Source organism: Zalophus californianus, chromosome 11 (genome assembly GCF_009762305.2).
Source record: "Zalophus californianus isolate mZalCal1 chromosome 11, mZalCal1.pri.v2, whole genome shotgun sequence".
NCBI classification, from domain to species: Eukaryota; Metazoa; Chordata; class Mammalia; order Carnivora; family Otariidae; genus Zalophus; species Zalophus californianus.
In genome coordinates, this window is record NC_045605.1 from 59,448,679 (window position 1) to 59,465,672 (window position 16,994).

The 16,994-nt window shown below is 41.6% G+C and overlaps 1 protein-coding gene across 4 annotated transcripts in view; it reads left to right on the plus strand.

Annotated features, from left to right (window-relative positions):
* NUMA1 (nuclear mitotic apparatus protein 1) overlaps nucleotides 1-16,994 on the plus strand; it is a 67,321-nt gene that overhangs the window by 2,367 nt on the left and 47,960 nt on the right. For 2 of the 4 annotated variants that reach the window (XM_027580860.2, XM_027580858.2), the window contains exon 2: nucleotides 2,486-2,573. The exons of the other annotated variants lie outside the window; for them this stretch is intronic. The gene's annotated coding sequence lies outside the window, so the exon portion shown is untranslated. The remainder of the gene's footprint in view (nucleotides 1-2,485; nucleotides 2,574-16,994) is intronic. 4 annotated transcript variants of the gene reach the window in all.

Consider the following 16,994-nt stretch of genomic DNA (forward strand, 5'->3'; position numbering starts at 1 on the left):
AGATTCCATACCTTGCATAAATTTTGTAGAAAAATTTGCAGTCATTCCGTTTTTAAATAGTGCCTCTCCCAGATCCCGTATTTTAACTTGTGTTGGGCTTTTTTATTCTGTCCTCCACATCTCTTCTTATCTTTCATAATTTCTCTTTCTGTGTTACCTCTGAGTAATTTCTTTAAATCTATCTCCTAGCATACTAATTGACTCTTCAGCTAGAACTAATTTACTTTGCGTGTGTGTGTGTGTGTGTGTGTGTGTGTGTGTGTGTGTTTAGGGTGGGAGGGGCAGAGGGAGAGGGAGACAGAGGATCTTAAGCAGGCTCCACGCCCAGTGCAGAGCCTGATGAGAGCGGGATCTCATGACCCTGAGATCAAGAGTTGGTTGCTGAACGGACTGAGCCACCCAGGTTCCCTGAGTTCTTCTCTTCATTAGCTAACTTTTTCAGTTTTAGAAGTACTCTTTAGTTCATTTTTAAATCTGCCTCTTTGTTTTCTATGGTATCTTGTTTTTGTCTCATTTTTTTTTCTTTTATTTTTATTAACATATAATGTGGGGCGCCTGGGTGGCTCAGTCGTTAAACGTCTGCCTTCAGCTCAGGTCATGATCCCAGGGTCCCGGGATTGAGCCCCACATCTGGCTCCCTGCTCGGCAGGAAGCCTGCTTCTCCCTCTCCCACTACCCCCTCTTGTGTTCCCTCTCTCGCTGTATCTCTCTCTGTCAAATAAATAAAATCTTAAAAAAAACAACAACAATGTATTTGTTTCAGGGGTACAGGTCTGTGATTCATCAGTCTTACACAATTCACAGCACTCACCATAGCACATACCCTCCCCAATGTCCATCACCCAGCCACCCCATCCTCCCACCCCCCCTTCCACTCCAGCAACCCTTAGTTTGTTTCCTGAGATTAAGAGTCTCTTATGGTTTATCTCCCTCTCTGGTTTCATCTTGTTTCATTTTTCCCTCCCTTCCCCCTGTGATCCTCTCATGTTTTCAATTCGTATAATAATTTTAAATAAACTTGTAGTCTCTATCATGTTCAATTTTCTGACGTTTTTATGGGTATGATCCTGCCATTTGTTTTAAACTGACTCTTGCCCATGATGAATTGTTTCCTCAAGTATGTAGTAGTTTTGGATTGTAAGTTCATATTCAAAGGAGCATCATTTATGGTAGTCTTATGTAGCATGGATTGAGGTCAGTTCTCTCAAGAGCAGTTTCTTTTCTTTTTTTCCAGTGTTAAGTCAACTTTGCTTAGGCATAATTTATGTACAATAAACTCTATTTAAAGTGAAAAGTGTTTTGACAGATGTATACACCTATAAAAAGCTGCCACAAAGTATAGAGCAGTTCTGTCATGCCCCAAAGTTTCTGCATGCTTCTTTATAGTCCATGTTTCCCTTCACCTTGGCTCAGGAACTTTTTTTTTTTTTGAGTTTTTTTTTTTTTTTTTTTTTTTGAGAGAGAGAGAGAAGGAGTAGGGGGAGGGGCAGAAGGACACTCCCTGCTGAGCAGGGAGCCCGATGTGGGGCTCGTCCTGGGACTCCCTGGAAGCCAAAGGCAGTTGCTTAACCAACTGAGCCCCCAGGTGCCCTGCTCAGGAACTGTTGTAGATTAATTTGCATTTTCTAGAATTTCATGTAAGTTAAATCATGTAGTGTGTATTCTTGGGCCTAGTTTCTTTCACATAGCATAATGCATGTGAGATTTATCCATTTAGTTGCATATATCAGTAATTTGTTGCTTTCTGTTGCTATATAGTATTCTGTTGTATGGTTATATCATGTAATGTTGTTTATTCACTGTTGATGGACTTTTGGTTTGTTTCCAGTTTTTGGCTATTGTGAATAAAATTGCTATGAGCACTCATGTACAAATATTTGAGCATTTGTGTATTTTGCTTTTCAGAGTGGAATGGCTGGGTTGTATGGCAGTTGTATATTTAACTTTTTAAGAAATTACCAGTTTTCGAAAGTGGTAGTACCATTTTAGTGGTATTTGAGAGCTCCATTTGCTTCATATTCTTTTTTTTTTAAGATTGTATCTAATTATATATTTATTGAGAGAGAGCTTGTGCAGGTGCACACGCTCAAGCAGGGGGAGGGACAAAGAGAGAGTGAAAAAGGATCTCAAGCGGACTCTGCTGTGAGTGCAGGGCTCGATATCACCACCCTGAGATCATGACCTGAGCCGAAATCAAGACTCAGATGCTTAACTGACTGAGCCACCAGGTGCCCCTTGCTGTATATTCTTACCAATACTTGGTATTGTCAGCCTTTTAATATTAGCCATTTTCATGGAGGTATAGTAGTATCTCATCATGGTTTTAATTTGCATTTTCCTGATGACTGATGATGTTGAACATCTTTTCACATATTTATTGGCCATTCATTACATCTCCTGGAGAACTTTGTGGTTGCTTCTGTTGGGCACTCAAGGCTATTCCCAACTTGGGACCAAAATGTATGCAATTTATCTCTACTCATAGGTTTCCAGGCCACAAGCTTACGCCACAAAACAACTATGGTTTTGAATTCCTAGGAGGGTTTTTCCTCCTACTTCACTGGGTGAGCAAGGTAAGCTTCCTTATTTTCCTGGTCTGTCTTTTTATTGAATGCCTCAGCCTTTATACAAGGATCTCAGTTGCTCTTTGTAGGCTCAAAATCTTTCGCCTGGACAATGAGGAGGTTATAAACTCTTTACACGGTTAGCAGAGCTATGCTGTCAGGTCACACTGTTCCTGGGATTTCCCTTACTTTCTCATGAGCTCAGTTTATCTGTGTATCAGTTAGGATCCAATCAGGAAAGTAGAAACCACACATAGCTATTTTAAGAGTGAACTCAGTAAATGGAATTAGTTTAAACCCTTGTAGGAGGGCTGAACAAGCAAAAAGGGAATCTTAAAGTAACTTTGATGTAATAACTGCATTAAACAGCTACCTCATCTAGGACTGAAAAAGAAAGGGAGGAAAGATTGGAGTTATCAGAGCCTAGAAGTCTGAAGGGTTCTGGAGGAACTACGCCCTGATTCTTGGAGGAGAGGGTGTTGCCTGGTGCTGCTGGTTTCTCAGGTGCTCATAGGAAGGGAAGGGCCTGGAGGAGTCAGGTTTGGTTGAGCTCTGCCCAGCTGGTGCTGGTGCCTCTGAGGGGGTGCAGTGAGGCTGGTTCTGGGAGTTTAGAGAGAAGTGGGAAGGAACCAACTGCTGTTGTCAAGAAACAGCAAGCCATAGGAAGGAGGAAGTTCCATTTTCCCTTTAGCACCTCATATTGACAGAGCCTAACTGGAAGCTAGCTGGCAGAGGTGAAATGGGGTTGGCGAAGTCCAAGTCCCAGTGTCACAGAGCAGAGTATAACAGGGTAGGTATGGAGCTGAGGGACAATAACTTAATTGGTGTAATCTAAAAGGACGTTTATTATATTTTCCCAAGCATTTCCAGGCGTATTTAGTAGGAAGATTTTCAGGTTATCTTATTTTTCATATCAACAGTCATAGCAATAGCTAACGTTCTTTTTTTTTTTAAGATTTTATTTATTTATGGGCGCCTGGGTGGCTCAGTTGGTTAAGCGACTGCCTTCGGCTCAGGTCATGATCCTGGAGTCCCGGGATCGAGTCCCACATCGGGCTCCCTGCTCAGCAGGGAGTCTGCTTCTCCCTCTGACCCTCTTCCCTCTCGTGCTCTCTATCTCTCATTCTCTCTCTCCCAAATAAATAAAATCTTAAAAAAAAAAAAGATTTTATTTATTTGAGAGAGGGAGATAGAGCAGGAACACAAGCGGGGGGAGTGGGAGAGGGAGAAGCAGGCCTCCCGCTGAGCAGGAAGCCTGATGCGGGGCTGGATCCCAGGACCCTGGGATCATGACCTGAGCTAAAGGCAGACACTTAACAACTGAGGTACCCAGGCGCCCCTAACGTTCCTCCCCCCCCCCCCCCCCCCCCCCGGTATATACTCTGAGCCAGGCACTATTCTAAGCACTTTACATGAACTGCTTCCCAAAGTTCTATGAGGTAAATACTATCATTATTACTATTCCCTTTTAACAGGCAAGTAAACTGAGCCACAAATAAATCAGTCCACTCAAAGCCATACAGTTTGTAAGTGGTGGAGTTGGTGTTCTAATCCAAGTATTCTGCGTTCCATAACCCACATTCTTTTTTTTTTTTTTTTAAGATTTTATCTATTTATTTGACAGACACAGCAAGAGAGGGAACACAAGCAGGGGGAGTGGGAGAGGGAGAAGCAGGCTTCCCGCCAAGCAGGGAGTCCAATGTGGGGCTTGATCCCACCCTGGGCCATGACCTGAGCCGAAGGCAGTTGCTTAACGACTGAGCCACTCGAGCGCCCCCCACATTCCTTTTTTTTTTTTAAGATTTTATTTTTGACAGAGAGAGTGTACAAGCAGGGGAAGCAGCAGGCAGAGAGGGAGAAGCAGGCTCCCTGCTTAGCAGGGAGCCCTATGGCCTCCCACATTCTTAATTTCTTTATTATGCTGAAAGTCTTTCCCCATGTCCAACCAAAATCTATCTTCCTATAATTTCTATTCAGTAGTTCTGGTTTTGTCTTCTTGCAAGAAAACACATAAGTTTTTCTCTTCATGCATGACAAGCATGCATATATTTGAAAAAAAGTTTTCATGTTCGCCCTGCTAAACTTCTGTAGTTCTTCCCTCACGTTTGCCAGGACATGACTTTTAGATCTTTCACCACAGTTGTTGTCATTCTTCACTGCATATACTCTGACTTTGCTCTTTAAATGTGGGGCACAGAGTTGTCACACATCCTGATCCTGTGTTGATGTTTTGGGTAGCTCTGTTACATTCATGGTTCATTAAGAGCGTAACAGCCTCTCCTCCACCTCCCACTATAGGCAGCTTGCTCCCTCCCCTGCCCCAAAGGCAGCCTTTTTTTTTTTTTTTTTTTTCTTAAGATTTTTACTTATTTATTTGACAGACTGCGAGAGAGGGAACGCAAGCAGGGGGAGTGGGAGAGGGAGAAGTGGGCCTCTCGCTGTGCAGGGAGCCTGATGCGGGGCTGGGGCTCGATCCCAGGACACTGGGATCTGACCTGAGCTGAAGGCAGACACTTAACGACTGAGCCACCCAGGTGCCCTGAAAGGCAGCCTTTTAAATAAGAACTGCTGAACCAGGTCTCTACCATCTTGTATTAGTTTGATTTCTTTTATTGTGAATGCAAGCGTTTATATTTAATCCTATTAAATTGTATTGTGTTGGTTTTGGTAACTGTTGAGATCTTTTTTGCCAGAGCAAATCTAAAAACATTGTATTTTCTGTCCTTCACAGTTTATAATTCCAAAGCTTGACAAGCAGGCTTTATATGTTTTCATTCTGTCTTTGGTAAAAAGGCTAAAAATGGTAGGTTTGAGAAGCAAGCTCTGTATTACACCACTTTAGATCTTCAGCTGATGGAAATTTGGGAGGGATAGTTTTGATTATTCTTTCTGCTAAATTGGTGGAGGAGCTATCTGGAAAGGGCAAAATCTTGGCTGTCAATGAGGGGAGGAGAGAGTCAAGGTTAAGGGTTGGCCATTGGGCAGTCAGTCACCCTAATAAGGGACCACTTGGCAGAAGTAAAATGATCTGGTGGCCGTAGAAGGGAAAGAGGGCATATTGCACAGCATGCTCCTGAGTTGAGGCCTCTGTTGACAGCTGTGTCAGCTGCCCTTTCTGTCCTATTTAAGGGCTGATTTCTTTGAAGCCAGTGCAGGAAATGCCAGTGATTCAGCCTTGCAGATTTCTTCTGCCTTACTGCAGCTGAGGACTGGTTTATATGGTGAGGAGTAAAGACTGTGTATACTTCAGACATATTTTTTTGATCACTTGGTGCCTTACTGTGACTGGCCAGAGACACTTGTTTTGCAGGCTGTCAAGTTTTTGGTACTCTATGACAAGGTGGATGCAATGTGACCCTAGCTCTTGGTCCTTTGTGGGTAGCAACTGTATTCTGCCCTGTAAGTGGGCATTTGTCAAGTGTCTCTGACTGCTGGATGGCCTCAGTGAAGGGCGAGGTAATAATAGCTTTTATTACCTACTTTTCTACCCTTCCTGTGGTGTGATGGTGTGAGTGTGAAGGAAACCTCTTGTTCCCTAAGAGTTTGCCACTGTACCCCTCATGAACTGTTGCAAAGTGGACCCTGTGTGGTTGCTGACCTCCAAAGCCCAGTTTCCTTAGGTAGTGAGCAAATAAGTAATGAGTGCCTGTTTTATCTCTCAAAGAGCTGAGTATGTAAAGAAGTGTGTAATACAGGATTTTCCTCCTCACCAACTGTTCAAACCTACAGATACTTTATAGGAATAATAAATATTTGTATACGCTTGTATAAGTTCAAACCTATTGATACTTTACAAGAAAAATATAACAAATACACTCTTCACCTGGATTCACCAATTGTGAACATTTTGTTGCATTTGCTCTCTGTCCTTCATTTTCTGACACTTTGGACTGTTACATGTGAACATCATGTTACTTCATCCTAAATATTTCAGCAGTGTTTCCTAAAAACAAGACTATCTTCCTGTATAACCACAATACACTTAGCACTCAGGAAATTTAATATTGATTCAGTACATCCAATGTATTGTTCAGATTCCTCAAATTTTCCCAGTGATGTCTTTTAATAGACTTTTTTTCAAATTAGCCTTCATTGAAGGATCGTGCTTACATTTAGGTGCCATGATTTTGTCATGCCCCTTGAACAATTCTCTAATCTCTTAATCTTGAATTTTTTCTTTCTTTTTTTTTTTAAGATTTTATTTATTTATTTGACAGAGACAGACACAGCAAGAGAGGGAACACAAGCAGGAGGAGTGGGAGAGGGAGAAGCAGGCTTCTGGCAGAGCAGGGAGCCCGATGCAGGGCTTGATCTCAGGACCCTGGGATCATGACCTGAGCCGAAGGCAGACGCTTAACGACTGAGCCACCCAGGCGCCCCAAGAGTATTAATAATTATTTAAGAGGTTATTGTAATGCTGAAGGTGAAGTATTGCATACATATTTGAATTAAAATATTTGAATGCCTTTAGGTGGGGACAGTACTCTGGGTTTTACCATATGCTCCCCTGGAGAATCCATTTCTTTTACCTGCCTGAAGGTATTTGAATTTACCACTGCTGGATAACTGAAGGCATGGAGATGAGAGAGGCTCATGCAGAGAGAAGTGGGAAGACTGGCTTGATCAGTTCAGCGTGTACACTGGAATAGTGGGAAATAAGGTTGAATAAATGACTTAAAGGCCATATAATGGAGGATTTCAAAAATTAAGCCCGATAATTTAGGTATGATGCTTTAGGCAGAAGAAAGCCATGGAAGGTTTTTGAGTAGGAGAAACACACTTGGGAATGAAAGTGGTATGGAGCCTCCTGAGGAAGGACCTTTCCTGGTTTGGAGACCAGAATCCTAATAGGGCAGGGCCTTCCCAGTGCTGACCAAAGTGGGTGGGGGTGGGGGTGTGGTGTGGTATGGTTTGGCAATCTTGCCACAGGAGGCCAGAATTTCTGCCCCAGTGACTCTTCCTGCACTGCGACTGACTCACCCCATTGACCTAGGTTGCGTGGCTTCCCTTCCGGTTGCTGTCTGATCTACAGAACGCTGGAGCTGCCCAGAATGATATGAGGCTGAGCTGACCAACAGTGGGTGGGATAGGAGAATGAACAAGCATTCCTGTCCCTTTTCCCCTTCCCTGGGTAGATGCTAATTCTAAGCCAGACTGCCAGGGATCTCTTTGTCCAGGTCTGAGGAAGCTGTCTACCAGGAGGTAAATTCAGGATGGTTCCTGCCCTCTCTGGTTTTTCATAGATTAGCTTTTTCCTGAACAGAAGCTTTACTATTTTCTTTTTTCCTGATTCATGTTCTTCATAGTAACTTTTGGTTAACTTGAGGCACATGGGTTACTGCAGGAGGTAGGAAGACAGGTTTAATAGATATATTCTTAGTGTGTGTGTGGGGGGGGTGTCCAGAGGTTTCACTGATCCCTGCTCTGAGGTAGATTATCCAGAACTTTTGTGAGCTACATACTAAACAATGGCTCATACCCATAGGGGCGATTACAGAGAGACATCCTGGTCTTAAGCCATCATTTCTCAGCTACTGGGTTTCAGAACCATTGTGGTGTACTTTAGTGTCCCAAGTTATTTCCTTTCCCTTTGAAAGACAGCAGTAAGGAATACAGAAGGGGGAGGGGTATGGATTAGGAAATGTTTGTGGATTATCCGAAAAGTCAGGGTGACTAGGTTTATAGTCCTGACTGTTGCTAACCAGCTATGTGACTAGAGTCAAATTGCCTAACCTCAGTGGACTGAGTGTTCTCATATGTAAAAATGAACAGTTTGGATTGTATGATCTGGAAGATTTCTTTCAGGGTCAAAATTTATGATTATATAATGTGATTGTAAAGTAATATAATTAATATGTGACATATATTGCACATATCTTGTCCCCTTAGTTGTAGTTGTGGGACCCTTAATATTTGTAAGTTTGTCCTCAAAGTAATTGTGTTCTCAGCCTTTGTATTTATTATGGTGATGCTGCCAATGCTCAGAATATTTTTGGCTTCTAAGCCAATCTTTTGGATATCCTCAGAAGTAGCAAATCGTCACTCTTGCTTGGTGGATTCAGTTTTTGAAAACAGCTAAAAGATATTGTGAGCCAAAGAGTGAAGCAAGGCAGTGCATTTTTTAGTGAAGAATGACATGTAAACACTAAGACTTAATTTATGTGTGTGTGTCTCACATGGCGTAGACTTTAAAGGCAGTTTCCGATGGAGTGTTTCATAAATGTTTTGAGTGATAGTAATATTGTTAGAATAAGTAACTTCCTACAGGGACTATTTTGACTGCAGTTTTCATTTGATTTAATAAGATTGGAGGCGCGGTGGCTCAGTTGTTAAGCGTCTGCCCTCGACTCAGGTCATGATCCCAGGGTCCTGGGATCGAGCCCTACATTGGGCTCCCTGCTCCATGGGAAGCCTGCTTCTCCCACTCCCCCTGCTTGTCCTCCCTCTCTCACTGTGTCTCTCTCTGTCAAATAAATAAATAAAATCTTTAAAAAAAAATAAGATTGGAAATGTTTGTTTATGTATTTATTTTTAATTTTTTAAAGTTTTTATTTTTATTTATTTGACAGAGAGCAAGAGCCGGAATGCAAGCAGGGGGGATGGGAGAGGGAGAAGCAGGCTTCCCACGGAGCAGGGAGCCCAGTGCGGGGCTCGATCCCAGTACCCTGGGATCGTGACCTGAGCCAAAGGCAGATGCTTAACAACTGAGCCACCCAGGCACCCCTGGAAATGTTTGTTTAAAAAGGTGCCACTTCCTTTATACTCACTGTGCTTATTTGCTTGCTTCTAGGCCGTGGTGACTAGATAGTTTGAGAAAATTTGCCTTTCTCCTGGTAGTCCTCCCAAATCACAAATGTGATTTGAGGACCAAAAAGGATTGGAACATGCTGCTGTAGGATACTGCAGCTGTGGGGGCGTTTGCAGTCCCATCTCCAGAAAACTCAGGCACAGGTCCTTCTGGCTGCAGCACCCACTGCGCACCAGCATGCCAGAGCCCATCACATGGTGTGGCTGATGCAGACAGTTTGGTAGCTCCAGTCTTTTTGTGGGAGAAATGATATATCGAGTCACTTCATTATTTTTTTTTTTTTTTGTCAGCAGTTGGGTTTGAGAAAGGGTGAGGATGGGCACGGAGATGGGAAGAGGGAAAACAGAGAGCCTATCTTGAATGCATTTGAAATAGGCTAATTGGTGTACCCTGGAATCTGTTCCTGGAAATGGTGGTCTTGTTGATAACTAGTCAGTAAAATAAGGTATTCGGCAGTGTGGTCAAAGGATTCTGTCACTAAGTCACTATATGATCGTTTGCAATTCTTTCTTACTCTAGGTCTTGTTTAACTGATTTTGATATTGAAAAAGTTCCATACTAAGAGTTCTAGATCTGAAAACAGGTAGGCCTAAAGAGATTTGAGGTGGGAAAATATCTACTTGTAAATTCTTGACTATTAGATTAGGGGGTAGGAGTGGAATTCCTTTTTAGCCGCTAGGTTGTAGTGATTTTGCTTTCTACATGCAGTCACAGCTGAGTGATCAAACATGAAGTAGCTGTTTAATGGGAAGCAGGCACTAGGAGCTTTCTCCTGAAAAACAATCACAGGACATGCTGGTCCTGAGAGAAGTCATTCCCTGGTAGGACCTATTGTTTGAAGGAGTTGGAGGTGAATTTCATCAAAATGGACAGTGTGGATATTGTGATTTAGAAGATTTAGAGACTTTGTTCCCTACTGTGGTTAATTTCAAGTCTTTCTTTAAAGGGATTCTCTTAATGATTGATGCAATGGGATTCATTTAGAGAAAAAGCCCCAGGTAACCACAATTAGAAGTTAAAAGGCCAAGAGCAGAGCCAGTTGCTGGAGAGAAAGTGGCCTAATCAGTTGCTCTTTGACACTTAGATCCTATAGTGGCCCCAAGGAGAGAATAGGCTGCTTGGTGAGCTCACTAGGCTGGGAGATCTGAGCTCCAAACAGAGGAGGAGGTGACCTGTAGAATCCACACCTCTTAATCTTCCAATTCCTCTTCTTTCCCTCAGTGCCCTTTAATTTTAATTAGGATTGTGTAAACACAGTCAGTTTGCCAGTCCCCTTAAAGTGGCAGGCCCATGACGTTTTCTGTTGGTCACTTTAAATTAGAGGGATTGTCCTCCTTTGACACTTCGGCTTCGCTGGCTGCCTCACTGAAAGAATTCATTAGATTAGGGCCAGTTGGCTGTTAGTCAGGCAACATTATTTAGTACCTACTGTGTGCAAGCATTGTACTGAGATGCAGCTGGTAGGTGAATGAGAGGGCTTCTGTTCTCCAGAAGCTTAGTCAAGTGAAAATATTTGTAGCTAGTGTAGACCCAAAGAGGAATGGAATAAAGTGTGTAGAGGAACAAGCAATATTGGGAACACGTAGAGGGGAGAACAGTTGTTTTTGAATTGGGAGAACAAGGAGAGCTTCTGAAGAGAGAAGGCATTTGAACCAGGTTATAAAAGGTGAATTAGCCGTTCAGTAGGTTTAGAAGAAAGAGCATTTTGGAGGAGGTCACAGCATGTTTGGGAGAAGCAGAGAGCATATTTTAGAAAAGTATTCCTGAGATAGAGGATGTTTTAGAGGTATGAGCTGGAGATAGGCCGGAAAGGAAGTTTGATGGTTATATCTTAACTTTAAGTGTCATGTTAAGGGATACGGATTTTATTCTGCATGGAGTTAGCTGTTGAATTTTTTTAAGTTTATTTTTTTTTAGTAATCTCTGCACCCAACACAGTGCTTGAACTCACAACCCAGAGATCAAGAGTTACAAGCTCTTCCGACTAAGCCAGCCAGACACACCCTGAATTTTTTATTTTTTTAAGGTTTATTTATGAGAGAGAGAGGGAGAGAGAGCGAGCACTGCAGGAGCTGGGGGAGGGGCAGAGGGACAGGGAGAAACAGATTCCCTGCTGAACAGGGAGCCCTTTGCAGGGCTCCATTCCAGGACCCTGGCATCATGACCCAAGCTGGAGGCAGCCGCTCAACTGACTGAGCCACCCAGGCTCCCTGTTTTGTTTTTTTAACTAGGCTCCAGGCCCAGCATCCAGCCCAACGCAAGGCTTGAACTCATGACCCTGAGATCAAGACCTGAGCTGAGATCAAGAGTGAGATGCTTAACCAACTGAGCCACCCAGGCGCCTGGCCCCCTGAATGTTTTTGATGTGAGGAATAACATGATCCAACCCATGTTACTTAGGTCTTAGTCTATTTTCTTTCCTTTTTTTTTTTTAATTTATTAGAGCGCGTGCACACTTGTGCATGGGGGGGAGGGGCAGAGGTAGAAAGAATCTTAAACAGACTCTGCAGTGAGCTTGGGCTCCTTGCATGGCTCAATCCCAGGACCCTGATCCCAAGATCAGGGCCTGAGCGGAAACCGAGAGTAGGATGCTTAACCAGCTGTGCCACCCAGGCGCCCCTGTTTTCTTTAAGTGTAAGGTCTTAGATTTAAGGGTTGAGAAGGTGATGGTCCTGAGTCTTAGAGTATAAGGTTTGTCAGGTGTCTCACTATAACTTGATTCCTCAGTTACATTTACTAAAGCATCTCCAAAAACAAGAAGGCAGGAAATGATCGGCATTGTCCCTTTAGATTGAGCTTCTCTACACCCCAAAGATGAAGGTTTTCTTAGGTGTATACCTTATGCAGTCTTCTTGCTAATGGGTTGCTTACTTCTGCTAATCCTGTGTACAGTCTTATACAAATTTCTGACAAAGGGTGGACTTTTAATTATACAGTAGAAACCGAAAATGTTTTTTGAATCTGATTGAGAAATAGTATATATTCATTGTAGGAAACAGGAAAAATATAGGAAAGGATAAAGAAGAAGACTAAATTATCCATAACCCCACTATCTGGAGAAAATCACTTATTCCCATTTTAGTATTTCTTTTCAGTGTTTTATACCTATGCATATTTCTGTTTTGCATAGTCCAAAGTCATATATTACCTATAATTTTGTATTCTGCTTCCCAGTTACCCTTGTTTTCATTGTATAAATTCATATAAATTTAAAATGTTGCTGAAACTATAAATATTGCTATATATGCTGTATAATAATCTATCATAGAGGATTTTAATAGTGCTTTCAGTTTTTCTATTTTAAACAGCACTGTAATGCTTTTATACAAATTATAAAAGTGATATATGTAACAAATAATCCCCTATACTTAACCCTTTATTCTAATCCTACTCTGCAGGGATAACCATTTTTATTTTTATTTTATTTTTTTTAGATTTTATTTATTTTTCAGAGAGAGAGAGCACAAGCACACAAGCAGGGGGAGGGACAGAGGGAGAAGCAGGCTCCTGCTGAGCAAGGAGCCTGATGTGGGACTTGATCCCAGGACCTGGGGATCATGACCTGAGCTGCAGGCAGATGCTTAACCAACTGAGCCATTCATGTGCCCCATCTAAATTTCGTTTTAAGATGAGCCTCACTGTCTAAAATAGCCACTGTCAGTTGGACAAACAATCTCCATTAAGAAACTATTCTATAGATATTCAGTGTAAGTTATTGTTTTGTTTAGACCCAGGTAGTAAATATTTTAGGCTTTGCAGGCTGTGTAGTTGCAACTACAGTTGACCTTTGAACAACATGGGTTTGAACTGCATGGGTCCACTTATACAGGGATTTCTTTGATAAATACAGTACTGTAAATGTATTTTCTCATGATTTTCCTAGTAACATTTTCTTTAGCTTTATTGTTCGGTTACAGTATTAATACATATAACTTAACAAGATAGATGTTAATCAGTTGTTTATGTTATCGATAAGGTCTCCAGTCAATGGTGGCTATTAATAGTTAAGTTTTTGGGGTGTCAGAAGTTCTGCGTGAATTTTCAGTTGCATAGGGTGGTGGGGGCGGTTTGGCGCCCCTAATCTTTGCATTATTCAAGGGTCCACTCTGTTCACCTCTGCAGATCATAGTTTGTTGACCTTTGGATAGTGGGAAATATATTAGAATATAGTAGTCAGAAGGCCTGGCTGTTCAAAAACTATAGCATTTTTCTCAAGCTTTTTATTTATTTATTTTAAAGATATTTTTTATTTATTAGAGAGCGTGAGAGTGCGCACCAGCAGTGGTAGGGGCAGAGGGAGAGGGAGAAGCAGACTCCCTGCTAAGCAGACACCCTGTTGTGGGGCTCCATCCCAGGACCCCAGGGTCATGACTTGAGCTGAAGGCAGACGCTTAATTGACTGAGCCACCCAGGCACCCCCAAAGCTTTTTTAAAGTATGAGAAATCCATTATATACTAACATGGAAACATGTGAAATAAATTTTTAAGTGAAAAAGGCAAGTTGCAAAACAAAGCATACAGTATGATTACAGGTATGTAGACCAAACACACACTCTTTGTCTCTTTATTTACATACATGCATATATATATACACACATATATACACATATATGTATCTCTGTACATACACACACGTGTACGTGTGTGCATGCTTAGGAAAGGCTACAACAAACTTGTAACAGTAGTCACTCTGAGGAGGGGAGTGCCATTGGTGAATGTGGGTTAAGGTTTGGTGAATGGGGAGTTTTACATTTTACTCTCTATATTTCTGTATTATAATATTTCGTAGTGATAATGTATTCTTTCTCCTTCCTACTTGTTTGGATAGCTGGTGGGCCTGTCTGCACTTGTCAGGGTCAGGAGTGTGACAAAGTAGGATGAATTCCACAAGCCAGCTCTTCCCACATCAGTTGAGTGGGAAGCAGCTGCTGAGACCAGAACAAGGAGCACATGTATTGGGTGGGGGTGGGGGGTTGGGGGGTGGGGGGTGGGATTGCGCAGGTGGCTGGGAGAGGGAGCCAAGATAGGCCAATTTTAATTTACCAACAGTAAGTATCACATGTCCTGTCTTGACATTCTCCAAGTTGCTTTGCCTTCCTTTATCACACTGGGCCCTGAGGAAAATTCTATGAGCTAGTAAGGCAGGGTGATGACAAGAAAGGAAGCAATCAAAACATTGGATGACTAGAAAGTGTGTATATGGAAATTTTTTTCTTTCATTTAAAAAGAAATATGCACAAGGATATGCATTATGGCATTGTTTGAAATGGTAGATTGAAAATAGCTTTGTCCATCAGGAAAATATGTGAACACATTATGTTATATTCTTTATGTGGACTGTTACTATATAGCTTTTTTTTTTAAGATTTTATTTATTTATTTGACAGAGACAAAGCGAGAGAAGGAACACAAGCAGGGGGAGTGGGAGAGGGAGAAGCAGGTTTCCCACTGAGCAGGGAGCCGGATGCGGGGCTCGATCCCAGGACACCTGAGCCGAAGGCAGACGCTTAACGACTGAGCCACCCAGGCGCCCCTATATAGCTTTTTAAAAGTATGAGTTAAAATTTTATTTACTGATACTGGGAATGTTCATGATAAATTATTAAGTGAGGAAAACAAGTTGCAGAGCAATGTTGAAGTGTAAACCAAGTTTTTTAAAATGGAGAATAATAAAAATCCTTAAGTATAAAAATATATTTGTAGTTATGTTTTGGGGGCATGGAAAAATCTGTTAGCATATCTTATCTTGTGGGAGGGCCTAGAGGGAAACAAAAAGGGGCTGAGAGATTACAAATTTTTTTTAGTCTAACTTTGTATTGCTTCATTGGTTTTAGAGAACAAGGAAAATAAACTTGGTCAAGCAAGAGGTGAAGTCTCCTATTTTTTCATCTTAATTGATTTTTAAGAGGTGCTTTTAATTTTTTTAGTGAGTTGATGAAGCAGAGAATTATGAAAGTAAAAAATAGAGTTAACATGTAAATCTTATCCTGGGTTTAGGGGGAGGTATCTGGGTAGTGGAAAGAGTCCCAGGAATCAGGGAACCAGCTTTGTAGTTCTCAACTTTCTGGTGTGTGAGCTTCAATTTAATAAGGTCACTTAACAACTGTTAAGCAGGGCCCCACTCTCTCCATCTCTAAATTGAAGAGCTTGTACCAGAGACAAGGATCTCCAAGGTCCTTTCTAGCCCTAACGCTCCAGGATCTATGATCCCACAGTTGAACTACCTTTTGAAGATTAGAACATTGTATTTTACTTATTTTTAAAATGCTTTGTTGCTGGGTTTTTTTGTTTTTTGTTTTTTTTTACATTTTAACACTGAAATTAGGATGCATTTATAATTGGTGGCATCTTTCAATTGTCATTGGCTGTTTTTTCACACTTCTATTGTCTCTGAAATTGAGCTATCTTACTATTGATAGTATAGGATAGTTGCACTTTTCAGATGCATTTTTTTTTTTCATTTACTATAATCTTGGTCCCTTCCTGGGCTTCCCTTGCTCCTGATTCCATCAGATTCCCTCACATCACCTAGACATTATGGGTAGGAACAAGTGGGTGAATATATTATTTGTGTGTGCAAGGATTTTGTGCATCCTTAACTGGTAGGTGCCCTTTATGTACCTCCTGCTTGAGAAGTCAAGTAAATATATATGTAGCCCTGAGACATCCAGCTTTGCTCCTGAATTTTGATTAGTCTATCTTAATTTTGCCTAGTGTTTGTTTGCTTTTTAATTAAAGTGTAACATACATACAGAGAAATGCATAAAGTGATGTAGCTCATGACTTGTCACAAAGTGAACACACCTGTGTCATTAGTGCTGTTTCAAGAAACTGAACATTACCAGCATCCCGTTAGTCCTTTCCAGTCATTATCCCCCCTGCTGTTTTCTTTTTAAATACAGCAAAGGTGTACATAGGGATGGTGACTCTTTTGGTTCCTAGGTGGGTGGGTGGCTCATGGTTATCTTGGGGTGAATCTGCTGGAAAGAGCTTCAAATTTGGAGCCAGAAGATCAGAGTTGCATTGTGGTCCTATTGTTTTGTAGTTGTGTGACCTTAGGCAAAGTACTTTTCTGAACTTCATTCCTCTGATAAAATGAAAGCAGTGTCTACCTTGCAGAGTTGTGAGGTTCACATGAAATACTTTGTAGATGGGAAACACTGTCAGTGGTAAAAAGCCATATACAAATGCTAGGTGTTTTTAGTGAGGAAGGTAGAATCCCAGGCAGGAGATGATGAGAACCTGACATAAGGAGAGAAAATGAAGACGTTTTATTTCCAGATCCATTCTCTTAACCACTTTCCTTTTAAATTGACATCGGTGTGGTCACTGGCTTTCTGTTAAAATTTCCTCAAATAAAATAATATAAAGGTCCTAAAAGGAATCTCCAGAGATGTGGAATTTCACTCAGTCTTTCCATCAATTCTCAATGTGGGTGCCCCCTGGAGCTGCGCAAGACAGAAGCTTTGGCAGAAGATTAACAAATTTCAAGAGCAAATGTATACACCACCTCTTTGTAGGCCTACTAAGCAAGCATGATCCTACCGTAGACCCTCTTCTGATTATAGTCACCCTGTTCCAGAAGTGACCCAAATCTATATCTCTAGCCCCAGATCATATTT